Source organism: Colius striatus, chromosome 3 (assembly GCF_028858725.1).
Source record: "Colius striatus isolate bColStr4 chromosome 3, bColStr4.1.hap1, whole genome shotgun sequence".
In the NCBI taxonomy this organism is placed as follows: domain Eukaryota; kingdom Metazoa; phylum Chordata; class Aves; order Coliiformes; family Coliidae; genus Colius; species Colius striatus.
The window spans coordinates 66,485,312-66,511,545 of record NC_084761.1 but is presented as its reverse complement, the minus strand read 5'-3'; positions in this window follow the sequence as shown (position 1 = coordinate 66,511,545).

Genomic DNA, 26,234 nt, shown 5'->3' with positions numbered 1-26,234 from the left:
CTAAATCTGCTTGCTACAGTAAGGAGTGAGTTGAAGAGTTACAAAAGACAGTCCATTAAATTATACAAAGCTATTCATAGTCACATACAGACCAGTTCTGATCTATTGCTGATGATCTCTATTTGCATGAATGTATCTAAGCAGTGAAGACCAAACAATTGAAAATATTTATTTATTCATTAAATAATTTATTAAAAATGATGGCCTGTTTAAATATGTCCTATATCTATAATCTGTGAGAACATTTATATTTATCATTGTCAAACAAACCAAGGAAAAAAAGTGGTCTTTTATAGATTTACTTGATTATATAATTTATTGTGAAGGTAATTACAAAGCCCTGGATATTATCTATAGTTTGTTAAATTAATCTGTCTTAATTTAGTTAGCTGTAGCTTAAACAAGATCTACTTAAGAGGCTGAATTAAAGTTACCGTGTTTCCCTGGTATTCCCTCCAATATAATGCAAAATAAGTAATTTTGACTTACAGAATCATAGAATCATTTCATCTGGAAGACACTTTTAAGACCACTGAGTCCAGCCTTTGTCTCAGCCCTGTCAACCACTAGACCATTTCCCTAAGTGCAAAATCCATCTGTCTCTTAAACACCTAGAGGGACAGTGACTCCACCACCTCCCTGGGCAAGCTGTTCCAATTCCTGACAACCCTTTCGGTAAAGAAGTTCCTCCTCATATCCAGCCAGAATCTCCCCTGGAACAACTTGAGGCTGTTTCCTCTTCTATTGCTTGTCACTAGGGAGAACAGACTGATCCCCACCTCACTACAACTTCCTTTCAGGTAGTTGTAGAGGGTGATAAGGTCTCCCTTGATCCTTCTTTTCTCCAGGCTAAACAGCCCCAGATCCCTCAGCTGTTCCTTGTATGAGACGTGCTCAAAATCCTTTACTAGCTTGGTAGCCCATCTCTCTATCCTCTCCAGCACCTCAATATCCTTGTAGAGAGGAGCCCAAAACTGGACACAATATTCAAGGTGTGGACTCACTAAAGCCAAGTACAACGGAATGATCACCTCCCTCCTCCAGGTGACAACACTGTCCCAGCGCTACTGGGGGTTGTTGTGGCCCAAGTGCAGGACCCAGCACTTGGCCTTATTGAAACTCATGGCACTGACCTTGGCCCAGCCATCCAGCCTATCTAGATCTCTCTGCAGAGCTTCCCTACACTCAAGTAGATCGACACTTCCACACAGCCTGGTGTCATCTGCAAACTTACTTAGGGGGCACTCTATCCCCTCATTCAGATAATTAATAAAGATGTTAAACAGGAGTGGCTCCAGTACTGAACCCTGGGTCACATCACTTGTGACCAGCCACAAACTGGATTTAACTCCATGATCACTATTCCACAAATTGTCTCCAACTGCCACTATTCCACAGATTGTCTCCACAAGACCTTCTCTGTTCACAAACAAGAGGTCCAGCAGGGTGCCTTCCCTGATAAGTTCACTTACCACCTTTGTGAGGAAGTTGTCCTCCACACATTCCAGGAACCTCCTGGTTTGTTCTCTGCTGTGTTGTATTTCCAGCAGATATCTGGGAAGTTGAAGTTCCCAACAAGAAAAATGGTAAGTGATCATGAGATTTCTCCTAAGTGCTTGTAGAATATTTTGTCTACCTCACTACTCTCGTTGGAAGGTCTATCATAGGATCATAGAATGGTAGGGGTTGGAAGGGACCTTTAGAGATCATCTAGTTCAACCCTCTTGCAGAAGCAGGTTCACCTAGATCAAGTCACATAGGAACATGTCCAGGCAGGTCTTGAAGACCTCAAAGGAAGGAGACTACACAACCCCTCTGGGCAGCCTATTCCAGTGCTTCAGTCTATAGCAGACTCCCACAGCAATTTCAGCTTTATTGGCCGTGCTCCTTAACCTAATCCAAAGACTCTCAATCCCATCATCACTATACTTAAATTCTGAACATTCAGAACAGTCCCTAACATACAATGCCACCTCACTGCTTCTCCTTCCCTGTCTATCCCTCCTGAAGAGCTTGTAGCCCTCGATTGTGGCACTCCAGTCATGTGAGGTATCCCACCATGTTTCTGTGAGGTATCCCACCATGTGTCTGTGATAGCCACTATGTCATAGTTTTCTTGTTGCATCACGGCTTCAAGCTCCCCGTTTGTTGCTCATACTCCATGCATTGGTATAAGTGCACTTCAGATGAGCTAATAATCTCAACACCTTTTTGTTAGTGTGGGTGCCACTTCCTACCAGATATTTCTCAGGTGTTTCTCTGACTTCTAAATCATCAACAGCCCTTGCCACTTCATTTCTCATTATATGTCTATCCCTTGTATCCACTGGGAAGGCACATCTTCACTAGGACATCTTCCTACAAGCCCTGACATGCTTGCCTTGAGCTTATTCATAGCAGGCCCAGTTACATCTCCTTCTCCCTTCAAAACTAGTTTAAAGGTCTATTGATGAGCCCTGCCAACTCCTGCCTCAGAATACTTTTTTTCATCTGAGGTGGGTGCATTCCATTTGCTGTCAGCAAGTCAGATGTCTTGTATATATACTCACGATAAAAAAAACCCAAATCCCTGCCAATCACATCAGTCCTGGAGCCATGAATTAATCTGACAGCTATTCCTGTTAATTCTTTCATTCATTCTGGCCAGTGGAAAGATGGAAGAGAACACAACCTGTGCTCCTGATCCCTAAAGCAGCTGCCCCAAGGTCCTAAAATTTCTCTTCAATGTTTTTGGGATTCTAATAGCCACTTCATCACTACCCACCTAAAATACCAAAAGTGTCTTAAGTGACTCAAGTAACTTAAGTGTTGTAAGAGTATCAACCTGTTCAAAGATCATACATGCCCCTTGTGATCACTTGATTCATCAGAGTTGCAATGGTTCCTCTGTAATGAAGAAAAACATATACATAAACCACCCATGATTGCTAGATAACAACCTGTGCACATCTATCTGCCACCAGGCCTTCACTTATTATTTTCTTCTGATTGAAAGTACTTTTATATCAAATATTAAGAACCATGGGCTATTGTGATGACATAAAAATACCCAAACCTAAAGCAGAGCAACAGACTAGATGCTGAATAAAAAGCCGATTTTTGTTTCCACTTTTTTCTCCTGACAAACATTTATTTGTTTATAGGAATAAAACAAAACTAATTATCCTTAACCTAGCCTTTCTTATATACCTAACCTTGAAGAATTTTTAGGAGATTATGCTTGAATGGAGCAATAAGTATAAGTCCTGAAAGCACTATTTATAATAACGAACAAATGCAAACCTAATTTTACTATCTATGCTTTGATAGTCCATATGTATTTGTTCCGAAGATTTTTGCTTCAGTATGAGTTTTTATTTCCATAGATCAGGAAAAAAAACTTAAAAGAGAGAGGAAATTCCTTTAACCTCAGTCAGAATATATTGTCATTTTTTGGACATATTTATTCATAAGCATGAAAATGTCTAAACTGGAATTGAATGACCTGCCATACAGCAAGTTTCTTAAAATGTGTCAATAAAATGGATAAAAACTCATTTTCCAGTAATCTGTTCAAAGGGCCGCCTCTGAAGTCTTTTTTCTCACATTTATCATTTCCCAGCATCTCATTGCTTGCATTGACACACTGTATTGTATTACAGCATTTTCCTTGTTAAGCAGTACAAGCCTATGGTCTTCAGAAATATTTCTTTCTTTGACATCTCTCCATTTACATTCCCGTTCCTATAGAGATCGGTAAACAGAAAAAGTAAATTGTCAGAAAAATAAAACCACAAAAAACCCCTAAAAGACAAAAATATTTGTGAAGACTATTAACAGCCTCTGCCTGGTTTATTTTGTACCCAATCTCTTCCTTTAAAGCTATTCACTTACAGAATTTTCTATGCTACTGCTGCTTGCTTAGAGGGCCTTTTGCTTTAAGACTTTCTCTGGAACCCATTTCTTTGATTTAGTTCATACTGGTGTAAACAAGAGAGTGCAAATCAGAAAAGTGTTAAATGAAAACCAGTACTACAGTTTTATTTAAATAACTATTTCTTCTGGCTAACCAGAAGTATTTCATTCCAAAGCATTCTTTTATGATTTGAAAAGTCACCAAGAGAAATAGACTACACACATACTCTATCTTCTGAGTAAGTTCTGTTTAATTTACTGAAAAAAGGAACATATTTTACTGTTTCTAGTCCTCAGAATCAATAACCTGATATTTTATTCCACCTCATTCATCTTGATGAAAAGAAAAAACTAGAAGATAAATTCTTGTTCAATGGTCAAATCCTCTTTGAAAGGATTACATATCAAATAGTGTCTTATTATTTAATTACTATTCTATAGTATCTGTTCTGAGTATTTGGAGAAAGTAGTTTCTTCACCTGATGTCAACTTCTACCTCAAAGAAAGTATGAAATTATTGGGTTTGATGACTCATGATGATTTTGAATTTGATGGTATATGTAGCAAAGTATTGTTTTTAATACATATTGTTTTTAAAACATATTGACCATGAAAAAATTTTTACCTGAAAAGTTTATTACATAGAAAAGAAATTTTGAAACTACTTATTTGTGAAAGGAATGAGGCTACTGTTTTGGGGTTTTTTTCCTTTTTCTCCTCACTACTTTTGATAGCTATTCCTTTTTTGGCTCTTGGAGTTTATTTCACACAAAGAGAAAAATGATACATACAAAAGACAATGTTCGGGACTGATATTTCCTCTGAGACAGATGTACTTTTTCAAATTCATCCCCAGTGAGACCTTTGAAATGAGTGAAATGGCATCAAAAATTTTTAGATGTGTTTAATGCACAAAGGGGGAAATAGATCTTTTTGTTCTTGCTGTTTGTTGATTTGTTTGTAAATAAAGGCAGCTATCTTAAGTGTCTCTTTTGCCGCCTTGGAAGTAATACAGCCATTCTGGTATAATGTCCTGGTCAAGTTCAACACAAACCCAATTATAGCTAACCCCCAAGCTTTTTGAAAATCCATAGGATTACTGAGAACCTCAATAAACTGCCTAACATGTAATCCTCTATTTATCCATAGTAACTGATAGGTGTATGGACGAAACAGACCAATCTTTTAGAAAGTTCTCAGAAACTGGAATCATGTCCTACACCAAATTAGGTACAGAAGTTACCAGGAAGATCCAAAAATGTTGTCTGTGTCACTGATATGATCTTAATTATTCCTAGGCTACAGTCCCTTCAGTGGGAATTAAGACTGGCTAACCTAGCTGACAAAAATTGCTGCAGGAACTTGCATTTAGGGAAAGAATGATGAAGTAGTACCCAATGGGAATTATTATTACTATTGTGATTGTATCTGTCATGATTTGACATCGAGATATTTCTGGTGATGGAGAAGGGGCTGTAAAGATGACTCCTTTAAGAAGCTGTTCAAAACTCTCTCGAGCTCTGAGTCAGACCCATTTCTGGGGCTGAGCCAATTAGGTGCCTCTATGATCACTTTTAGAGAAGCCGTAAGAGGAGGGTTCTTCCTGTTCCTTCTTGTTCTGTCTTCTCCTCTTTTCCAACTGGTGATGGTGCAAGGCGTTGGGAGAGAGAGAGAGAGAAGCAACCGTGTGGACTCCAAAGTCAGTGAGGGAAGAAAGGAGGAGCTGCGCTGGAGCAGAGACCCTCCTGCATCCTGTGGAGAGGACTGGTGAAACAGAGATTTGTTTGCACTTTGTAAAAGACCCCGTGCCAGAGGCAGTGACTATGCCCAGAGGAGGCTGTGTTCCATGTGAGGGAGTCTATATTGGCAAAAGCACAAGCTGCTGGGAAGAACCCACACCAGAGGAGTTCTTTAAGGACTGTGTCCTGGAGGAAGGACCCTGTATTGGAGCAGGGGAAGAATGCAAGGAGTCATCCTCCTCTGAGAAGAGAGAAGCAGCAGAGCCTGTCTGTGAGAGACTATTTGATGGACTGAAATGTTAAAAGTAATTACTTCATTAGGCTTTCATAGCCAGAGTACCGTGACCAGTCTTGTGTTCACAGTATGAGAGAGCAGTTGACAAACTGGACAAAGTCCAGTGTAGGGCACTGTAAGCAAAAAGCAGAGATATGTTGGAAGAAAGTGAGAAAATTTACTTTGTTGTATTTTTTTTCTTGGATAAGTCTGAGGGAACGTGGAACCTGATTTCAGTGTTTTGCTGTGTAAGACAGTCGATCAGAAAATCATGGAGTGGAAGAGGTAAAATTGTCCTTGAAGGGTATCACAAAATAAGAAGAGATGTTTTCCACAAAGTGATTATGTGCATAAGAACATTGCTTATGAGATGGATAGACACTGAAGCAATTTTCACAGAGATGTAGTGGGATTTCTATTCCTGAAGTTTTTCATAGTTTAACTGGACAGGAATTTGTGCACCCTTGTCTGAGGTTAGGTCTGCTCTGAGCAAGATGTTGTACTACGGTTCAGATGACAGGTCCCTTACAAAATAACCTCAATAGCTGTTTTCTTCTTGAAGTCTATGAAAACATAGGACTTTTGTAGTTACAGTGTAAGTTTAGATTTCTACATGCTTAAAGCCGCAACTCTTGATTTATCTGGCAAAGCCTTCTTGCTTTGCTCTACTCATGATTAATTTACTAGGCTTACTGCACAATTTTTTTAGGAATTTGTGTAAGTATTAATTCTATTCATCTAGCTCTCCTACATTTTTGAGTTACAGCTCATGTTTAAGCATCTATAAAAACACAATTTTTTTGAAAAGCTTCAAGGCTGGTCAAGATCTACAGACTGTCAAGTACTACTATTCCTGTGTCAGTCAGATGCTTTAAATAAAACACTGGTAAAACATGTATCATATAATCTATATGTAAAATGTTGTTAAATTATATCTTATAATGCATAGAAATATTTTATGGAGTTTTGGTAAGGGGTATTTATACTTAAAAATTCTGGTAAGTTTTCTTTGAAAGTTTCAATAAACATGAGTGACTGTTTTGGAGAGCATGACGTAACCTTTTACTTCACTGGAAACAGATATATAAAACAAAATGATTAAAGTAAAAATTATCACAATAAGGAGGCAAGAAGAAACTAAATGTACATAGTACTAAAGCAAGTCCAGAACACTGAAGCTCTTAACTTAGGCAATTTTAATTTTTCTCAACAAACTCCCCCATAGACATTTCAGACAGTTTGTGTGCGTAAAGTAACAGTGTAAGAATACTACAAGGGAGAAAGCTGTTTTATCCCAGTGAGAAGATCATGTGTTTCCAAAAGTAAATTAACCTTTCTTTTTTAAGGTGACTATGTTACCAAATGATCTGTTTGGAACTTGTGTGTTATGCAGGTGAATATCTTTCTAGTGCATAAAATTTACCCTATTTTTCTCATTCCAATTATAGATGAAATTATGGACTTTGGAAAATGCTTTCACACAGTACATCACACTGTATAAAAAGTAATGGCAACCCAATATCTTTGTGTCTGTAATAATAATCCCTATTTTAAGAGTTTAAGGAATGACTTAATAGCTTTTTATCAGCTGTCCACACAGAGGTGAATTTTAGTTTCATGGGAAAGTTGTATTACAGCCACACAAAAACAAGCCTCCCAAAAAAACCCAAAAAACCTCATCACTCGTGACAAGTATGCAGGTCTTAAACTTTTAAAAAGGCTGTGACAGCAGCTTTAAAGCACAAGTGCAAATATCTCTTACTCATACTGTGCTTCATACTCATTCTTGAAAAGTGAGCACTCCTTAGCTCTTGTTTTTTTTTTTCCCCTAGAAGATAGGATGCAGTGCAGTACAGCTTTCAACCTCCTTTAGTTTAAGTATTTTTATACATTTATAAACCAATCAGAGGCTCATCTTGATCTGGGTAAGTAGATTCTGTGTGCAGTATGGAAAAAAAAGAAATAAAAATAGGGGAAAATGTATATTTCTGCTTTGGGAAACCACACAAGCTTTTGTAAGAAGTCAACAAGGTTCATGCCAATGAAACAATTCAGAGCAGATGTTCTCTCATTCCTACAACAGATAATTTCAATTTACTCTTACCATTTTAACCGGAGAGTGTATATCTATTTGTGGAGTGTGCATAGGAGCTGTTTTTTTGGTGTACACTCTGTTACTAGATCCTATTTAATAATATTTTACAAGTATTGTTATATCTTCGTTTGTTTTGAGATTCATTTTGATTGTGTGTTTGTTGGGGTTTTATTTTAAAGTTCTGGATGTATATACTGTGTATAGCAAATTGCAAAACTATATAATATATACAAAGATGCAGGTAATGTGCTGTACATAACTTATGGTTCTAGTAAACCTGCAGCTCATGTACTAATGTTAAATGTGTTATCCAACATTAAGTATTACATATGTATATTCATGTCACAAAAACAGTTTCAAATATTTGTCTCATCTATGTGATATTCAATATTCATGAAATCTACAATAAAATAAGTTGAATAAGTGTTACCAGGGTTTGTATGTTTTGAAACAAGCTTACCTAGACACAAAAATTTCCGGGCATGAAAGTGACAGAAAATTAATGAATATGGCCTTTAAAACTGTACTGGCAGCATTACTTCTTGGAGTCTAGATATAAGAAAAAAACCTGTTAAATATTTTTGTACATGATCTGTATATTTTAGTTCATGATCTTCAGTCAAGGTTAGTTTTTGGTCCAGTGTCTACAATTTTATTATCTACAAAACATCTCAAATCATAGAACAGCTACCACTTCCACTAGAAGACTCTTCTCTACTTTAAGAAAAATTGTTTGACAGGATGTTTCCTTTAGAAGTGAGCACCTTTTTGCCTGCTTGCCTAAGGCAGTTGCAGGTTTGGAGCTTCTCAAAACTTAGATTATATTTTCCCAATATGATATAAAAAAAAGAATCTATGCATACCGATCATCAAACTATTTTTTTTGTTGCTTCTACTCTTTTTGTTCCTTCCTTTGTTTCTTTTCCATAATGTATGCATTCTGAACTATGCAGAATGTGACATTTCTTACCTGAGGCAAACAGTGAGGGCTGAAGGAATACTGTGTCACTGAAACATTACCAACTCTTCCATTCCGTTCATAATCAGATTAGAGATATTAATTTTAACTTACTCCCAGAGATATCAAGAGTGATCCAGGTGAAGAGAACTATTACTTACTTCTTTCTTTCCTCTTTTTTTGATGCATTGAGGAAGATCTGAGTCTATCCAAATCAAGACTTCATCTACACAGATGCTATGTTTACACTGGAGCATCATTCTTATGAGGAAAGGCTGTGGGAACTGGGGCTGTTTAGTCTAGGGAAGAGGAGACTATGGGGAGATCTCATTAATATTTACAAATATGTAAATAGTGGATGTCAGGAGGTTGGGACATCTCTTTTTTCTGTTGTATCTAGTGACAGGACAAGAGTTAAAGGAAAGAAGTTGGAACACAAAAGGTTCCATTCAAACATAAGGAAAAACTATTTTACTGTGGGGGTGAGGGAGCAGTGGCACAGGCTGCCCAGGGAGGATGTGGAGTCTCCTTCCTTGGAAGTCTTCAAGACCCGCCTGGACGCGTTCCTATGGGACCTGATCCAAGTGGACTTTCTTGAGCAGGGGAGTTGGACTAGATGATCTCTAAAAGTCCCTTCCAACCTCTACCATTCTATGATTCTATGATAAAATGGAGACGTATCATCTCCAGCAATATAAAATTCTATTTGAATTTCAAATGCTGAATATTTCCTTTATAAAAAAAGAAAATAAAGATATGTTGACAAAATTCTTGATTTCTGGAAACACAATCTAATGCTATGAATCAGAACTATTGCTTTAAATTGCCTCTTTTTCTAAGCAATTGGGTTTTTATGCCATTTTTCTTCCACCTACATTATTGATTACTGTATGTCACTGTCTGAAAGTTGCTTTGTACTTGGCACTGGGGAGACTTTGGCTTGTATTACTGTATCCAGTTTTGTTTAGAAAATGTTAAGAAAAAAGTAAACAAACAAACAATCAAATGTGGAAGGCATGTTTCCTACCCAGCTGAAACAGCCAGATGTTCCTAGATTACAAAAGCTCCCAAAGACATAATGATGTTCCACTACAAAAAAAAACAAAAACAAAAACAAAAAAATCATGATAATCTTTGATTTCTACTAGGAAAATATAAATTATTACATGGATAAATAAAGCATACATTTTAAAAAGTGAATATTTACCATGAAGAAAGCTTTCCTTCAAATCTGAAGAAAACTTTATAAAAAGTGTATATTTGTTTGGACCATGTTAAATTTTATAGATGTCCTTCTGTTTCAGTGATGTATTATTTTACTGCCTTTATTATAGTCCATTAAAAGCGGCCAAGGAAGTAAAATCTGAAAGACTTTTACTTATGTACATTTTTTGCTCTGCTGAGGATATTTTTGTATACAACTGATGGTGGTTGTGCACTGCATGTGCAAAGAAGTAGGAAAGGAAAATCAGATAGTTTTTAGAGCAGTAGAAATATGAACTGTTATAGAACTACTAGATCATATGTGAAAAGGACTTGCAGGCTAGTATAAGAGGAAATCAAACACAGATAGTTGACTCGATATGATATATTAAAGCTCACTGTTATATTAAATTAATCTAACTTGTTTTTTACTTTGGGGGGTATCTGTTGGGAGAATTAGAAGTGGGAAAAGCTATAATTTAGTATTTAGCAAAGGCTACAGAGTTGCACTGAGGCTTTTAGACAATATATCAATCTATTTGTCAGGTACCTACAGTTCCCATTTCAAGTAGAATGCACAAAACTAATAAACAGCAAGCACACAAAGTTGTTTTCTGATATTTTGTTAAACAAAGAGCTACAAACAAATCCAAAAATCTGTGCAAACATGACTGCTACTGCCAATTCTTTTGAGGAATGTTATTGTTTGTATTAACAATGGAGCTACATACATATTAAGTTAAATTATCTTTAACCATTTATTTAGAGTCACTCCATGCATATTTCTACACTTCTCTTCGATGAAGTATAATTTCAAAATAAAAGCATAATTCCCTTCTGCAAAATCGGAGTTATATGATAGAAACCCGATGAATTTGTATTATAGCTGTCAGCTTTAGAGTTCTTTTGAAAACTTCCTCTTTAAACCTTCATCAGTATCTACTCGCTGTCATGCTTTGCATTTATTTGTTGGATTGGCTTGTGAAGTGCTTTGAGATAAGATTGTGCAATGCATTACACAAAAGAAGCTGAAGAAGCATGGTATTCCTCAATAGATGCTGATCTGGTGTAGGAAATCAGCAAATCTCTAAAATTCCCCAAGGCACATGGTTCACAGTAAAATGTTTTATGACTCTGTATGCATCAATCAGAGATGTAGGAAGCAATTTTTTTCACCCCTCTTAATCCAGATTTTTGTAATTGAAAAGCTATTTGCCAAGGGCAAACACATTATTCTGTATCTCCTTCAGTTTTTCCACATTTTGATTTTTGTTTAAAAAAAGAGACTTGCTGGAATGGCACATTGTCTTTATTGCACACAAGATACACATTAGGGTAAAACTGTAGTAAAGCCAACATTAATACATGTCTTGTAACCATAAAGCTGGTTATGTCAATTTTGAAATTTATGCTTAAAAAGAAAGGAAATTCCCTAAGATTAGTATCAGATGATTAAGGTGATTAAAGAGGATTAAAAACACCAAACTTTTAAAGTAATTGGCAAGGTTCAGAATCAGCACGAGTTTCTTTGTATTCTTAAAAAAATATATATATATTTTGAATATACAGCCAAGTACTTGTTTTGTTTTAAACTTTTGTTTCTGAAACCCATGCTGATCTCAAAACAAATGACATGAGTTTAGTTTTCAACCAGATTGAAGTAAATCTACCCTTAGATGTTGTTTACATTTAGCACACAAGACCCAGAGGTTTCATTCTGCACAAGATGCATCTGAAGCATTATAAGTCAAATTTTTAATAGGATAGGATGTGTTCTAAATCAGTTTGTACCTCATTGCATTTACAATAATAGAAGCATAAGGTCTTAATGCAGGCAGAATTAATAGTTCACTCTATATTTAGATCTCTTCATACTTGAGTTATCTACTTATTTAGAGCACTGAATGGTTAAGATTTATGTCTCTCCTATCCTACTATATACATATAACATGTATGAAGACTTAAATTTTCCCATGTGCAGTGTGTATCTGTGTGAGCTCAGAGAAGCAGTTTCTCCCAAACAATCTTCCACTTACACCTTCCATCTTCCAATGAGGTAAAAAAATTACTGCTGCAATTGCTTCCCTCTCTGAGCAAACACAGCTGGCCACAAGGTAGATGTTGGGCAGGGTCTGATTCCAAGGCTGATCTGCCTGCCTGTGTGAACAGTAAGGTCATGGAGTAAAAAGAATTTGCCAGTAATTGATCCTCATCTGTTGGATGAGCTAGTTAGACTTAGTCATAACAGGGTTTTTACAGACTCTTAGTGCTAGCTTGAATTCTCAAACAGAAACACAAGATACAGCAAAATCTCCTTTAAAGAGCTGCTGTCTTCTGATTGAGAACTCCAATGAGTTCTCTAATTATAAATATATCTGTACTGCTGTTGTTTCTTGTTAACTAGTTTTTCTCAACTAATTAATTTATTCTCTGAGACTATTATTCTCATTTCTCTAAGGATTCTTTTCATCTTTATTTTCTCACCTAAAGAAGTGCATCTTCTTGCTTCAGGTCTTTAGTGCTTGCATTGTTGTAAAATCAACATTACAAATGAGAGATCATGCCTTCAGGATAGAAATAAAGGATAAGATTAATATAATATACTGCACATTTCTCGTTGAAAAGATGACAAAAAAGTTTTATGCATTTCAAGAAAAAAAAAAATTCTTTTACATATAATTTTTACATATGTCTGCATTCACATATATAATTATTATTTGTTTTTAAATATTTTTTTCTACCATTTAAATGTTATGACATTTTTAGGCATTCATTCTCTGAACTATTGATATTTCAGTGTAATTTACTTTAGGCCAATTTTTGCTGGAATATTCATTAATTTTTTTTTGATCTCAAGAAAACAAACAGTTTTGGTGTTTTTGGTTTTTTTTTAATAAGTGAAAACTACAGGTCTATATTCCTTTAAATTAATGTAAGATAAGCCATAGATATTACAGAGTTGAGAGAAAAAACAGCTGCTGCAACTGAGAGGAATACAAAGATTATGGAAGTTAACATACTTTAAGAAAGCAAGATGGAATTTAAAATAAGATCACTGTGAACTTTCAGTGGCACTGCTTGGAGCTGTGATGTAGTTCAGCTGTGATGCAAAATTATATTCTTTAGTATTGAGTATAACAGACCCTGGACCAGTGAAGCATATACATATGTTTAATCTATTAGTTCCTTTAAAATCAGTTTCTCTCCCTTATTTATTTATTTTTAGACTTTTAAAAATCTGATTACTTTGTTTTACTTCCTTTATTTTATGGAATACGAACATATGTTATCCTAGCAAATAGATCTTTTTTACAGTAGACAGTGTTTTAACTAAGGAAAGTATGTCTTGATGTGAGGTGTAGAGATTGCAAACAACACAGTGAGTATTCAGACTAAAAGTTTTTGTAAGCCTAACTTATTATTGACATAATGACTTTCCTTAAGGGAATATGTATGTATATAAGTTCTTGGTATGGTATAAAAAAATAGCACCTTCCATCAGTTCGCACTGATGAACACCATATGGTTGACTTTGGCAATCTCTTTCAAGACAAATATGTGCTTAATATATTGTAAATATTAACCTGAAGTGGAAAAAGCCTTTCATTAGATCTAAAAAATTAAAATATTGAAAGAAATGTAAATCACACAATTTTTTTTCTAAGACAAGAAAATAAAGGTGACATAAACAAGCAAACAAAAAAGTAGATGAATTTTCAATAAAAGAGAAGATAGAGAAAAAATTGAAAAATTTACCTGAATTTTAATTGTCTAAAGAGGACATGACTTGAAAAATGAAACATATATGATACCTGCAAAATCTTTTCAACAAAAACATCTAAAAGGGGTTTCATTTATTTATTTAAAGCTCAAGTATTAAAGGACTGTACAGTCTCCATTGCTTGCAAGATCGTTTGGGTATAGCCAAGCCAAATTTAGCTCAGGAAATTTCACATCCACTGAAACAGATGCTTTGAGATTTCCAAGTAGAGCCAATTTTAATGACAATGTTCCAGCTTTTTAGCAGAACAGTTCAATAAAATCTTAAGTTTTAATAACAACCGGGAAGAAAAGAACTCAATTTTTTTTTCCGGTAGTCTCTTATACTGTTGAAAGGTAATAGATAGAAAAATAGATCAGAAATATGGAGTAGATAATACAGAATGAGCTTCTTTTACTAAAATAATTTTTAATTAGAAAACACCCGCTTCTATGAAATTTTTTGTTAACTGTTCAAATTCTTGAATATATTGTGAAATGTGCCTCATTTTTGCTTTGAGAGATAGTGACATTTTGGGTATTTGTGCTCTTAGAAGGCACCAGAATTTAACATCACAGTGTTTCTTACAAACTTTCTCTTTTATACATCAAAGATCAATCAATCAATCACAGAAAACTCATATGTTTTCTGTAGAGAAATATCTTGTACTTATAAAATTATCTTTTATACACTAGCTTCTATGCCTTTCTTTTACAGCATTATCAGTTCATGGACTGAACAACAATTTGTTTGTGTGGGTACAGTGGGAGAAGCAAGGCTAGACAGATGTGGACAGTGAAACGTTATTCCATTGGAAATCAATAAAAAGAGAAAACTATATTATACTATTAGTTCAAGTTTATCATTGTGATTCATAACACATATTTAATTTTCATTTCAATACATACATCATATGTTATACATTTTCCAGAGAAACTACAGGAACTCTATGATGTACATAGCTTAGCTACCAGCTACTGAGCCTTATGTGATCAATTGACTTAACAGTAATTAATGGAGACAGCAATTGGCACTTTCAATATAACAGAAATTGTGAAAGTCTTTTCTTTTATGTCAGATACCCACCAAATGAGGTTGAAAATGTTAGTGATAATTCACTTGGATAGACAGGGATATTTTTCCATGTGTCAAGGAGAAATAGTGCTGTCATCAATGGGACATCAAAACTGTTTGATTTATAAAAGAAGTGTTTGGATCAATTTAATCAAAATAATGACATCTTTTCCAAAACTAATTTTAAGTCAAGTTTTAAAGTAATTTATTTGTGTTAAAAGTATGAAATACTCCTTCTCAATCAAAATAATCCAGGGCTTTCTTCAGTGTTCATTTTTTCGGATTTATTCCTTAAGATGAATGTCTTAGTATTTATCTCTTGTGATTTTTATTTGGACAAGAAAACAAATTTTATTCTCAAACTGTATTCTACTACATTCTAAATCTAGATGGAGATCCCAGTCTTAAATACCTTACTCTATTTTGTTATGATAAATTATTTTTGTTTGAATGTATCCAGCTTTGTTGCTGTTATTTTTAAAACACAGATCTGCTATCTTTGAGCATATTTTACTTTTTTTGGTTATTTCCAAGGTCTTGTTTTACAATGTTGTCTTATTATTGGATTAGTCACAAAAATTGCATGTTGCTAGAAATATATAGCTCTCCATGTAATATGGAGACTACGGCCTGCTGAAATGTTTTTTTTAATAAAGTGGAGGAATATTTCATCTCTCCACAGACATTACTTCTTTTTAATCAGGTCCAGAGTGAGAAGTATTGCAGAATATTTGACCTGCATCACTGTGTATTATTCTAATTTAAGAAGTATGAAAGTCAACAGTTTATATCATTAAAGCACTTTACATTGAATCTTTAGTTTTCAGTCAGTGGTAACTGTCTTTATGATGCCTTACTGGTGACTTCATAGCATATCTCTCTCACAGAAGACAGACCTTCTTAGAGACACAGGGGTTTTTTATCCTCTTTTATTGCATTTAAGTTCCTGTTTTGGTTTAGGGTTTTTTTTTTTTCTTTTTTTGTCATTTTGTGGTAAATGTCTAAATGTGGTAAAAGTTCAAGTGTCTAGCTGTTCAATCTTTTCCTGTTAAGCCATGTTCTTTCAGGTGCCTTAATACTTTCTGCTAGAAGAGTGACAGAGACGGTGAAAGAAAAGACTTAGAGCTAAGTTAGTATTTCTCATAGTCACTGCTATCTGAGAGTCTTATGTCTCATGTCTAGTGCCTAGACCAACAGTATTTGTTTGCATTGTGATCATTTATTTCTGAGATCACTCCAATGGATGGATGCTGTGTTACACGGTACTTCAGCAATGGGCTGTTACAGACACTGTGCTGAGTTCAAGGATCATATATTATCTGACTGATTGCACTGGTAAGCCTGAGCAAACTTGCCATTCTGACAGCAAAATTCTTAGTAAGCTTCTGTAATATCTTCCATGCACACTCGCTAGTTTTTGGAAAAATACTGTGAACAAAATCACACTGACAATGTAAACTAGGGTTAACTAGAGTTATCAAAAGAAAAAGGAAAAAAATAAAGAAATAAAATAGAGTTCAAGGTTTTGCTCCTTTTTTTTTTTTTCAGGTTTATTGAACCAGCATTGAATGGTGTATCTGAATTAATTTTAAGCTAGTGTAGCAGTGAAACACAAATAAAAAGAACTATACTGGTTTTTAGTATGAAACATAAAAATCTTTACCTGTGAATAGGCAAATCTGGGATCAGCAAGTCATACAAACTCATGTTCCAGATTGCTCTGGAAGATATTGCAATCATAAAATTTAATAAATGTTTGACAATAAGTATTGATCTAACTCCCCAAGACTATCAGATTAAACTGAGGCTGTTCAGTGTGGCTTAAAAGTTTTCAACAGCTTTTTGTGTTAGCAAGAGCTCAGACTGCACTTTATCAAAGAAGTAATAAAATAAAATTTTTCAGTAGTCTAACCTGGAGGTCAAAAAGGTATAGAATAAAGTTATAAGCATAAACTCACAAAAGCCCTGACTGAATTGTAGTTGGTGACTTGTATGAATTTCGAGCAATGGGCTCAAAGCAATACCTTGAGTGGCCTTGGAATAAAGTAGAAAGAACTTCAAAGGTAAAAAGATGAGTTTTAAACGGGGTTCTTCCTCCTTTTTTTAGTTTCTTTTTGTTTGGTTGGTTGGTTTTAGCCCATAAATCCAAGAACTTGAGGCTTAACCTTCCAGAAGAATATTTTTCCCAAAATTGGCTATAAAATCATGCTGAAATACATCAAAACATACAGTTGCTTCTTTGATTACAAAGCCTGAATGAAAGCAGAAAGAGACTTTCTTTTAAAACTAGATAGTATTGCAGATGATATCCTTTCAGATGATAATTACCAACCATGAACTGGTAAATACTTGCTTGTATTAAAATCATTTTTCAGATATACATCATACCACCTGTTACTTTAGTAGTTTTTAAGGTAGCTAACATTTTAAGGGATTTTGACCTGATATAGCAAACTTTATGAGCTTCCAATTTATCTTTAGCAAGCTTTATTTTATTTCTTTCGAGAAAATAGTAGATGCCATTGCACTCTAAGTTTTATTTATATATATGTGAATATTATTTAATTTATCAAAGAAAATGTGAAGATTTGAATCTGGATTAGGTAGTTTAATAATTGAAGTCTGAACTTCAGAAGTTTAGAGCTAAGGCTTTTGAAAATAGTCCTAATGACTACCACTACTGAAGGAGATAAGGGAACTCCTGCTGAAAATCTTCATTTATATTTGAAAAATTTGCCGTCAGATTTTTAGTTCAGATGTGCATTCATGTGCTTGAATATTCATTCTAAGTATATTAAAATCTTTCAAATGTCTTTTGTTTAAAAATGGAATATCAAACATAGATTTTCCTTTTAGGGTTTTTTTGTTTTGTTTTTTTTTTTAAATGTTCAACAGTAGCCTCATTTAGACTAAATATGCTGTCGACTCTTTAGGGGAGAGATGCTTTGTTTTCTCTTTGACAAGTGTTCAGGGATAAAATGACCCTTCTATTACTTTTATTCATTTTTGCCTGTGAAACACTTTAAGAAATCTCCCCAAAGTTTTAAGAATCCCTAGGTTTTATCACTAAAATATATAGAGGTAATGTATTCTATTTTATTTATTTTAAGGCCCTGCTGATAATTTAGTTGTCTTAGAAAGTACTAAAAAGAAGGTTGAATCCAAAGGCTTCCTTACCTGAGTTTTCTTTGTATTAATTTCGGTGTATTTTTTTTGTTTTAGTCTATTAATTAATTTTTTCTGAAGCTTGGAATCTGCAAATGTTATCATTAAAGCCTAACTATAGATAATAGCATAAAGTATTCTTTTTTCTCAGAGAGCAAAAAGTTTACCTCAAATGCAGCTTAAAGGATAAATTAATGGTATCAGTACACTTGTGGGGCTTTTTATTTTCATTTTTACATAAAAAAATTAGTTTTCACAGTGATTTACCACTCAAACATTGAAAAATGAATCAAGAAAGGTTCCAAAACCTGATACTTATTCCAGTTATTTGACATACAGGGCCATAAGATGGTTACAGCATTGTATGACTGCTTCAGTAATAACGTAATTGTCACAGATGCATACAAATACTTTTCTCTGTGTGTTTGTGAAAGAAAATCTAGTTTTATTCTAAGTGGTATTTTCAAGTTTGGAAAGGAAGTATCAATCCAAAATTTTATAGGTTTAAAAAATTAACACTATAATAAAAGCAAAGGTTTATTAACCTTATCATCTCCTCATTAGTGTCATTGCTGTGACTTCTGCAAGAGATGGGAGCACTATTAAAATGTCTCATTTGCATTTTGCATATCTGACAAAAGCAGATTACTTTGTTTAAATTATAGCTAATATCATTGTAGTGGTATTATGTATTAGAAATTTATTACCTTGTTTCTTCTTCTCTAATGGCCTCATTATATTTGATTTTTATGGCTCATTTTTTTCTTTTGAAATAATGAACACACAACAGTGAGATCATTAATATTTTACACGCATTTTTGTTTCCACCTAGTACCTCAGATGAAACACATTGACTGGTCTGCCAACAAGTAAAAACACTTTGACTATGATTATTACCTGTCTGTGAATGTAATCATGATGCTTATGACAACTAGGGTTAGCTATAAAGACAAAAAATGTAGTATCCTGTATATTTTTAAAGAATGGGATCAACTGTAAGTTGACTGTACAGAAAGAAGTCAGAGTAATGGACTGAGTATATGATTCGCAAAAACATTATGAATGAGTATAAGAAGAGAAAACTGGTGGAAGGAGACTCTGAGTGAAGGATTTAGTACATGCCACAAAATACAGACCCGGAACAGTGAAGTATAATGCTCTTCATTCTGAGAAGGCCATGTTTGGTCTTTTTATAGGGTTTGTTTTAGTTGTTGTATTTGATTTTTTTCAAATTATGTTAGATTATCACCAGATCTTTTTTCTATTCTACTGTCTAGTTTCCTGTATTTTTTTTTTCTATTCTGCAATGCAACAGAAATTAAAAATAATTCTTTTATGTGTGCAAAGACTGACTCTGCCTTCTCTGCTCGCTGAGGAGTGTTTTATCCTGAGAATAACATTTATCTGAGTGGAATGAGCAAAGACTACCTCTTTTGAACAATTATCATCTTTATTCCTGTGCAGCAGCCCTGCAAGATATGTGATTGTTCTGTAGTAGTAATAAGATATTAATACTACGATATTTACTGTGTATCTGTTTAAATATGCTGTTAATCATAAATCAAGTCTTCTAGCAATTTAAGATTTTCCTCCTATTTCTTTACAAATTTGTTGTGTTGAAGTAGGCAAAACTATGCATCATACTGTAAATATATAATCTAATGTTAAACAGAAAGAGATTTTTATCTCCATTTCCATGATGTAAAGCAGCAATATATTTCGCTGTCAATATTTCACTATCATTATTTCTATCATAGAATCATAGAAGTATTATGGTTGGAAATGACCTTTAAGATCAAGTCCAACCACTAATCTCAAACTGCTAAGACCATCACTAAACTAAACCATGTTCCTCAGTACTTCAGCCAAAATTGACCCTAAGTTTTCTACAGTTTTACATCTTTCATAATATTTCCTTGAGTGTAAGAAAACATTCAGAATTCACAAATATTGTTTCCTTCCTTTCCTCTGATGCTTTTTTTCATATTTCTCTGATGTCTGCAGCCTTTTCCATATAAAGTACTTCTTAATGTTTCCACCAATTCAGCTGTTCATAACTTTGCACAGATTTTTTCCAGTGAAACCCATAGAAATCTGAAAAAAAATCAGTTGAGATTTATGATGATCCTTTGAATTTATTGGATTGTATCCAAAAGTAGACTCTCCATTAGGTAAAACTAGGCCTACAATTGCCATTTATACAGCTTTCTCGACACTGATAAATAAAAAAGCCTTGGTCTTTGATAGACTTCAGTGACACATCATATACAAGCCGTCTGGAATTACTTTCGATGCCTCATTCTTATATGACGGTGTATCATTTATTACAATCGAAGAATCTCTTGCTGCCTCCTGAGAAATGTTTATTGTATCAAGGGAAGTATTGGATTGTCCATTGTATGACATTTTCACATTGAGACAAAAAAGCTATTCTGGAAGAGTTAATTTAGTTAGTGAGCTATACACAGTAGGAAAAAATAAAAATCTGTAGCTAGAGAAATACAGAAGATAAAACTATATGACCCTAAAGATTGTATTTGCCCCCACATTTCCTGGTGTTTCTGAACACAGGAAAATATAAAAGGTTCTCTCTTGAAGCTATAATTGGAGTAAGATTGGCACCAAATCTATAGCATTTTTTTTTCTATTTTAGGCAATTTATTTGGTAGTCCTTATTAAAAATTACTGTTAATCTATGTAAGAGAGCACTTTCAGGATTAGCATTTCAGCAAGTCTTCAGTGTTCGAGAAACTTATATGTTTTCAAAACAGAAATTATGATCAACAGTCTTTTGCATGTAGAACCATCTTTAGTTAGGTCCAAAGATGTCTTTAGAGCTGCTGACCAAAGTTTTCTGTCATTTTGCAAAACTGATTAAATCTTGAAGCTACCAAATATTTGGGCAACTACAGTGAAACAGTTCCAAGAGCTCTTTATAGCCATGATTCAAATTAGAAAATTGTCAGTATTGCCTTCCACTAAGAGTATATTCTCAGTCTTTCCTCCTTTTATCCTTCCACATTAATTCACAGTCTCACTGAAGCTGGGCTTAGACAGACCTGAGGCAGCAATCGTAATGTACAGATATATGGACTCATTGAAAGAATTGTAAATTATTTTTTTCACGAATACCTACAGAATATTTGTATTAGTAAGATTTATAATAGCAGATAGAAAGGAAGGTTTGGTAGTTGTTTTCTGATGGACTGGAAAGATTTGCACAGGAATCTATATTTTTGCAGATTTTCCCTCTATCATTGGAAAAGGTTTAGAGTTATATCAATTTATGCAGTAAAAGCTGAAATGAACAGAGTGATCAAGAGTGGTGGGCTTAGAGTTAAATGTTTGGGTTTTTTCCTTGTTCTTGTAACACAGATATTGGTCAGAGGAGTTAGGAAAATGTCCCTTTTACATATTATTGCAGAAATTCCAAAATAATCTACAGATAGGGCTTGTGAATAGGATTAACTGTTACAGGAAGTCCTGCAGAGAAGTTTTCTCACAGCTAATGAAACAGTAAGCCTTTAAGTAATACCTATTCTTTCATTGGCACATCTTCTTGACATTGAAATCTTTATTTTGGAATTATTTCTCAGGACTTTCATCCATAATAACATACTGAAAGGAATCACAATAATGATAATAAATACTCTCAGGGCTCATATTGTGTTTGATATTGCCTATAGTAGGAAACACAATGTCAATTTTAAGACATGACAGCTAGAAAAGAAGAAAACATCAAATGGACTTATATGCTCACAAGAGAATGGTGAAAGTATTTCAGGAGCTTTTTTTTTTTTACTTTTAAAGCAATTTTTTATTTAATATTAGGAAAATTCCTCCCTCCTCCTAGTTGAGATCACTGCAGGGTATCTCTCTGACTGAAACCTGCTGCTCTCAGGGTTGCAGGGGATCAACATTTATCTTTTTCACACAGACATCAAAAGCTCTTCAAATGCAGGCAGTAAGTAGAGACAGAGAAAGGTAAAGTTACTGCCGACTCAAGGCATATTTTCTGAGAAACTGAAAAAGACAGACACTATAAGGGAAGTGTACAGATATGAGAGTCAACAGACCAGAATAAAGTACACAAATGAAGCCTGAGTATCTGCAGTTATTGTTTGCTTATACTGCAGTAGTAGTCTGCAAAAATACACCTCTGACTTGAGACTTAGCTGGTGAGTCTAGTTCCAGGAAAGTTACATGTCCAGCTCCAGAGTAATGGGATTTTTCATTCTAAGCTGTTTGACGTGCAGTGTTTTGGACTGCTCAGTTTCTTTCCTCTTTGAGTGATTTAATGGAGTATTTTTCACTGACCCTCAATTCCAGAAAAAAAATTTTCTTCACCGTGCTTTGTATTGTAAATGTGGATTGTGTATCTGTTAGCTTTGCCCTTAAAATTATGTTGAATGCGGTCACTGAGGAATTCTAAGGACAGATTTGCCTTATTAGTGAGAGATGGCCAGAGCTTCATTGTGTGAAGAGTCTGAGGGAAAACTGCAGACATATTAAGATTTTTGACCTCTTACAAGAAAATATGGCATAAGTACAAGAACTATTTGTTGTTCAAAACATTCAACAGGTTCTTCGAGTCTGGGGTTTTAAAAATTTTTTTTTACATATTTCTTAGGCTTTTTCCCAGGGTATTCTTTTAAATTTAGGCATTAAAAACCTCAAAATATTCAGAATTTGTATTTAAACACTTTTAAAAGTATCTTTTTATTTCTTACATTCTTGTTATCGTCATCTGTTTTTGTTCTATTTTTTTTCTTAATCAAACAAAAGGAACACAGAAAGGAAGTAAAGGGAACAGAAAGTGAAAGGTTTAAACAGTCATTGGATTTTCCCGCATGCATATTTTGATAAAACAAAAAAGTAACATAGAGAAACTACTTCAAACTTCACAATTTCAAATGTAAATGAATTAACACATTCAAGTTACTTTTAGACTCCTCTTTATGCATGGAATAAATTTATGCAACTTGATCAAATATTAATCTTAAAGATTCTTCTTTTCCACACATTGTTTGGTTAGAATTTTATTTTGCTGAATAAACTGCACTTTTACAGAAGGAAATAGCATGTTCTATAGCTATGTGCAGTCTAACATTCAGTTTTATAACACAAGGATATTTCCCATGCATTACTGACAGCGATCTCTCTGTTGCTCATTGATGATCTTTAAAAAGCTGGAAACTCTTTAGTGACTACTTGTTATTTTCAGCTTTTTTGCAGGAGTCTAACCTTGTACCTACACTAATAGCACAGAAGAGATGCCAATCTAGATGTCAATGCTACATAGTGAGAGTCACTTTTGGCAACATAAATGAATAATAAACTATGTAATATTTGGGCAGGGTATTTATATAAAAATGTATATTATAATAAAAAATGCTGTAGATGTCTCAGAAATGCCTTGACTAACAATACAGAGAAATCTTGAATCTTTTATTTGATGAGTTTGACCTCAATTAACTCTAATAGGATCAATTTCATTCTGTGCCTTTAAAAGCTGTTGCTGCTATGAAAAATAAAGCAGCTTCCCCTTCTCCTGCCCACCCAGATATTCAAGTTAAATGGGTAGTATTAATGTTTTATAAGATATTTTACATGCTTCTGTAGAGACCAAAAGGACAAAAAATATTCCTATTGTTCCCTTGTTGATTAGGGCTTCTATTTTTTTCCCAAAAGTCCTGTTTTACTCACAGACTTGATGGTTGTTTTGTTTTAGCTAACAGTAAAGACTATTGCAAGTACTAGCTACAGGATTCAAATGGCAAACAGAAATTCTATTAACATGATTAAATTGTATACGGAATTGTCCCTGTGCCAGCATCCAGTGTAACATCAGTTTAGCTGTAGGGGGTTTGGAGATCCTTCCTTTTTCAATGTTAATTCCTGCCTCAGAAACACTCCTTAAAATATTCATGGATGCAGATTGGACTTTAGCTTTTCTCCCTGAAAGCTGGACTTTAACTCTCATACAGGAATAGATACATAAGATGCTGTTATATTTTATGTTATAAAAAAGTGTATTTCTTGTCTTGTGTCTAGCATCTCTGCTCAAGGATGCTGAAAGGGCAGATTTAGACCAGTTTTACCATCCTATGAAAATCTGTCTTGATTAATTAAAATATCAAGGAGTGAGATACTCACATCTACTTTTTCCATGGGTAGCAGAGATTGTAGCAATTTGCAATGGTTCCACAAAAGAAAATGTTATGTTCTAGTGATTCTAGTTTATAAGATTATTTTTTCCCCCACCTCCTGTTGTGCATTTCCAGAGAATATTTCTTTGAACAAAGGGACAAGGAAGGGTGCTGATTTTGACAGGGAATCGTTCTCTGACACAGTACATACACAAATCTGGATCTTTAAGTAGTTAATAGTAATTTATTTAAGTTCCAGAAAGAGGCTTGATCTATTTTCCTTTTTCTCTTTTCTTTCTGTAACTTTTTCTTAAAAGAAGGAAAACCAAGCAGACCCTTGCCTACAGATTGAACATCCAGGAAATCCACTAGCAGAATGAATGCAATTGATTGTCTGAAACTCACATGCATTCCTTCTTGGAAAGGTCCATAAGTAAGGTATGGATATCTTTGTCAGAGAGAAAAATCCACATGAACAAAAAGATGAAAACAGTGCATTTCCTGAGTATGAATTTGGCAGTCAGGCATGCACAGTAGATAACGTGAAATTTGTGGGAATGGGCCTATGAAAATCTCATGGAATTATACCATTAGAAGTAAGGAGAAATAACAAGATCTGCCAGAATTTAATTCATTATTTAGTATTATTTCTACCTTTATTCTAAGTGAAATAAAGGAACTACACAAAGCACAAAAATTAAAGTAAAAACAACAAGATTTTCCCAACTAGTTTAAGATAAAATGTGTTATGTATTCTGCCCCCTGTCAAGAAACCAAAATTATACATTGTTGTACACATCCCTGCTGTTGCATGTAGGATTCAGATGAGCAAAATCCATCAGTATCAGTGGACTGTGTAGGCAGGATGACAATGTGTCATTTTTTAAATTCTTCCCACTAAACAACTACATATGCTCACATCTGTTGTATACATGAAAACTAATCCCCATATCTACAGGGATAACTAAGCTATAGAGCAAGAGTTCTAGGGAAGAACAGGCTCATCACATAGCTACATAATTATTTTGAGAAAGTTAAATTGCTTTTTTGATTTACAAGATAGGGAGTAAAAAGGAATCTCACTAGCTGCTACTTTTTTAGAAGTTATAACTCAGAAATTGTCATGTGGAATGTTTTTTTAATTTGTGGTGATTCCACATTTAAACCCTGCACATCCAATTTTAGCTTAGAGCACATTTTTACAGCTGAATGTACAGCTGGAACCTCTGGAAATAAGAGCTTTTATTATGGAAATGCTGGCATAGTTTTAACTGGGATCGGTACACTCAACATACGGTAATGTGCTTTAAAAAACTGAGATGGAGACCAGAAGTCTGAGGCTCAACAGTAGCAACTCTCTATGTATGAAACACAAGCCTCCCAAAAAGTCATGCAAGTCTTCTGCTCTTGGCATAACACTTATTGATTTAGAAGTTGAAAATAGACCTCACTATGTTTGTTTAAAAAGAAGATGGTAACAAGAAATACATTGATTTGCATGTTTAAACAAAAATTCTCAGAGTAAAAATAATAAAAGATATGGAACAGCATAACAAACTACTCTGGTACATATGAAACTAAGTGATTGGTAAAAGAAAATTTAGTCGTGTTAAAATGAATAAATGCTAATATTTTGAAACATCTGTTTTGGTTACTGACAATCAGAAGCAGATTCCTCAGCCAAAAAATGAGTACTGGAATGTCAAAGCACTTTATCCATCTGTATAATTTTAAGCTAACAAGTGAGACAGAAGCAGTGTTATAACAGTCTGGTCAGGATGCAGCAATGGATTGATACTCCCTCAAATGATCTGAGAAAATGAGTTCTCTTTGCAAGGTTCATGAGGCAATAGTAAAACAGCATGATCATCTCATTAATATGGATTTAAAATGAGAGTTCAGGATTATGAGTATAAAAAGCGT